Genomic DNA, 4727 nt, shown 5'->3' on the forward strand with positions numbered 1-4727 from the left:
CTATGTTCCTAACTCACTGGCTCTCACCCTCTGCTGCCTGGATGTGATACCAAAGTGGATGCACTCAGCAGCTCTGCTGAAGAGCATGTCCATGACGTGTCGAATGGCTGTCATCACCGCTGCATGGCTGATGTTGTGCAGATCCTCTGTGGCACATTGAAAGGATCCAGTGACACCAAATTTAGGACAGTGGTCACTTTCATTGTGACAGACAGAGCTGTTCTAGCAGTGGAGTCAGGCTGAAGATCTTCGCGAAAAGGGTCGCAGAGATGTGCAATGGCAACCTTGGGCAATTGCAGCCTTTGAACAAAGAGCTCCTCTGAGAGGTCCTTGAAGGACCTGTGGTGCCCATAGACAGGTGGTCGAGGGTAGCACCTGGTGGGCTGTTGTCTTCTACCATGTGCCCTTATTCTCCTCTGCTCCAGCTGCTGCTGTTGCTCTTCCTTCTCCATAATGATGACATCGAGAGGTATGCCCAAAGGGAATTCCGTACCTGCTCCAAAGTCGTTCCAAGTAAGTGGGAGGCTGGAGGCCGAGTGGGGGTGGGGGATTGAAAATGTATGAGTGAGCTGAGACTGTGAGTGGCGGGGGGTAAATTGAAAGTTTCCGTGAGCAAAACTGCGAAAAAAACAGGTTGAAAAAATTATGTGAAGGCAGAAATCAGCAAAGAAAGTTTGGGGACTCTTCAAAGCTCTCAATCTCCTCGCTACCACTTGTATCAGGTGACTGAAGGAGCAGCTGTGTCTAGTTTATATGGGCCTAATTTACCCAGCCTGCAGTGGTGCTATTAAAGCAGGAAAGATTCATGCACAGCGTTACCGGGCGATTGGCGCTCCTGTACAAATGAGCCCTGAGGGGTTTGGGCAGGCAGATTCTCAAAGCTGCCAAAAAGACCAGGGAAATTTGCATCCAATGCAATAACGGTGCAAAAGCAGTTTGTGCTGAAACACAAATTCCATTGATATTTTCGGCATGATAGCGGCCTAACTACGGCGTTACTGCCGAATATTGCGAGGAATTCCCCACAATTTAGCTCCAACCACATTCTTTCATATTTTTAGAGTCCAGTCCCTAGATTTTGTGTTGCACAATTGTATTATTAGCAGCGAGAACCTAGAGAATCACTCCTCACAACGCCAAAGCACTCAATTCTGTCGATCACCTGCAGGAAGGTCACAGGATGGCAAGTGTGGAAGGTTAAATTGTCTCACGGGGGCGATTGGGAGAGCGGACCTCTGAGATTAATATTAAAGCACACCATTGGGCCAAGGTAAGAGAGCTGTTACCCACAGCTGACCTGGGAGTGCTTGAACAAAAGTAGGAAATAAAGAATGTTTCATTCCCAAGCAATGGGACATCGACAAGCAGAATTTAAAAAAAGATGCAGTGTAACAAATCATTACCACGCAGTTCTGCATTTGACTTCCTGCCAAACGCCAGAACCCACAAGCACTGAGATTTCTCATCTTACACAGCACGCCTGAGTTCAGTAGTCATGAGAGGTCCCTGTTTTTCAACTGACATGCCGGGGTTCAGTAAATCACCCAAATTACACTCCTGTTGTTCACTAAGCACGGCCCTGGTCTGGTCAGATCGGCTCAAAATGACCAGATCAAACTCAGTAGAGCTATGAGATTATAAGAGTTTAATGTAAAAATCCCACTTGTACCAGAACAGCTTCCGACTTTAACCCTGGTGAGTGACAGCTGCTTTTTGTCTTACTCCGAGTACCCTGGGTGTAGTTTTATACTCCCATTCTTCCAAACGCTAAGCTTTACATTTTAATAAGTTTCTCTCAGGTTGTGTGCTGCTCTAGTAATCCAACATTAACTTCCTGAGCTGAATTCAAAATACTTTCTTCTCAAGACACATTCTAATTTAATCTGCTTTTTCAATGAGTCAGTATCATTTTACAACCAATCAGGGATGTTTTTAGTTTGTTGCTGAGGCACCTAATCAATGATCTTGTAAGATATTTTTAATCAATGATTTTATTATGCCGCCTCAGCCAAAATAACTTGCATCATTTTAACTCCTGGTTTCCAAATGAAAATTAGCTCCTATACTGAAAATATCAGGGGGAAAAAACGACTCTTACAAGGAGAGGGACATACATACTTCCACTGTTTGTATCACGTATTGATATTCACTGTTGGTGAGATATCCCCTCACACATTGTTATTCAGTAGGAGTGAGATGGAATTCTGTGGTGGTGAGCTATTCCCTCACACATTGTGATTCAGTGGGAATGAGCTATCCCAAGACACACTGGGATTCAGTGGGAATGAGATATCCCTCACACACTGGGATTCAGCGGGAATGAGATATCCCTCACACACTGGGATTCAGTGGGAATGAGCTATCCCAAGACACAGTGGGATTCAGTGGGAATGAGATATCCCTCACACACTGGGATTCAGTGGGAATGAGATATCCCTCACACACTGGGATTCAGTGGGAATGAGCTATTCCTCACACTGATATTCAATGGGAATGAAATATCTCTCACACACTGGGATTCAGTGGGAATGAGATATCCCTCACACACTGGGATTCAGTGGGAATGAGATATCCCTCACACACTGGGATTCAGTGGGAATGAGATATCCCTCACACACTGGGATTCAGTGGGAATGGGATATCCCTCACACACTGGGATTCAGTGGGAATGAGATATCCCTCACACACTGGGATTCAGTGGGAATGAGATATCCCTCACACACTGGGATTCAGTGGGAATGAGATATCCCTCACACACTGGGATTCAGTGGGAATGAGCTATCCCTCACACTGATATTCAATGGGAATGAAATATCTCTCACACACTGGGATTCAGCAGGAATGAGCTATTCCTCACACACTGGGATTCAGTGGGAATGGGATAGCCCTCATACACTGGGATTCAGTGGGAATGAGCTATCCCTCACACTGATATTCAATGGGAATGAAATATCTCTCACACACTGGGATTCAGCAGGAATGAGATATTCCTCATGCACCAGGATTCGGTGGGAATGAACTATCCCTCACACTGATATTCAGTGGGAATGAAATGTCTCTCACACACTGGGATTCAATGGGAATGAGCTATCCCTCACACTAATATTCAATGGGAATGAAATGTCTCTCACACACTGGGATTCAGTGGGAATGAGATATCCCTCACACACCTGGGATTCAGTGGGAATGAGATATCCCCTGACATGCTGGGATTATGGGGAAATCCCTAACAGGCACTGATACTCTTCAGATCAGAGAGGTTAGCAATGGGCAAAGGAATCCTTGCTACTGTGGCCAGTGTGGAGAATTCCAGGCCACCAAATGGGGGATTTCCTGAGGAATCAGCAATAGTCTGTGGGCCAGGCAGCAGGCAGAGCAATTAGGAAGGGAACACTGCTGCCTTGGACCAGCGTTGCAGAGCTCTGGATCCAACAAATGGGGAAATCCATCCTTGGACCAAAAAAGCTCCACGTAGAAAACAAGTACCGTTAACTTTTCCTGAACCCGGCTCACAGAACAAGGAGAAAATTCAGCCAGGGTTCCAACTCCAGATCACTATCCAGTGAACCCTGCTGGAAAGCACGCGTGAGTGGACATCGGGTGAAAACTGGGCTTGTGATTCTTGCCGTGGTTGAATAGCTCAGTGGCACTCACTGTGTAGGCTCGCACGTGAAGAGCGGCAACTTGCAAGGAGCTTTCCGGCACCTCACTTAGGTGGCCAATGTTCATTTGGAATCGTGCCCTCAGGAGAGGAGAAATTAGAAGAAAATTATGAGTTCCTCGCAATATTGAATTCTGGCCCGGAAAATGTATTTCCCACCTCCACCTGATTTCCACCTAGATTTAATTCTTGCAAAATAAAATCTCAAAAAACTTCCCACAAAGTAAACACAAAATCAGTGATGGCGTTACATCTCAGGAACACAGCTAATTAACTGCAGTGAGTATCAAAGTGTTAACTAGTTAATTATCACTGAATGGCCTGCACTGTTTGAAGGAATAAAGAGAAGGCTGTGCCACTGGTTGTTTGGCTTGTGTGATACACATAATCACAAGTGTCTGTCGCACTTGTGAAAGAACTGGCACCAGGCCTATTATAGCTGCGACATCTGATCTATATTTACATCCTAGGCCATGCAGAGACCAGCTTGAGTTTTGCTGAACTCGTGCAGCGAAGGAACAATAAGGACTGAAATGGGAATCTTCTTATTTGGTCATTCCCATGCTGACCCTGTACACAGGTTCTTGATCACTGTACAGACCTGTTCACTGAACATGTCTTCCCTGTCTTCTACTGAATGTGTCTTCCCTGTGTTGACGCAGTGATTGCAATTTCCTCTCTTGTGCCGGCCCATCTTTACCACACTGATCCCATGCGCAGGGACATCTTTGCCAACCTGGCACCACAATTGAGGTCTTTTAGATCACCATGAACATGTCCTTCTTACCCACTCTTCAACTGGACTCAGTTGGTTATGAATTTGAAACTAAGTTTAGGCATAAATTACACCGGCCAAATTGTCAGCCAAAGGTGCGAGATGATGGGATCTTTACCACCATGGGTTGGAAAAGTCACGCAGTGGGTAAATTCACTGCCTGGTGTGGAACCAATCAGAAAGGCCTCGGGTTCAATCCCTGGTCTGTACTGAGTTTGCTGGTTGCAACCAATGATCCATGGCTGCAGTGGAGTTGCGAGCATTGGCCTCAGTGTCGCTGGGTGGGCAGGA

General features: G+C 46.0%; 1 pseudogene; it reads right to left on the reverse strand.

Annotated features, from left to right (window-relative positions):
- LOC137327769 (uncharacterized) lies at nucleotides 1–4355 on the reverse strand (annotated as a pseudogene).
- Nucleotides 4356–4727: the final 372 nt, after the last annotated feature.

The sequence above is a fragment of the Heptranchias perlo genome, chromosome 12 (assembly GCF_035084215.1).
Source record: "Heptranchias perlo isolate sHepPer1 chromosome 12, sHepPer1.hap1, whole genome shotgun sequence".
Lineage (NCBI taxonomy): Eukaryota > Metazoa > Chordata > Chondrichthyes > Hexanchiformes > Hexanchidae > Heptranchias > Heptranchias perlo.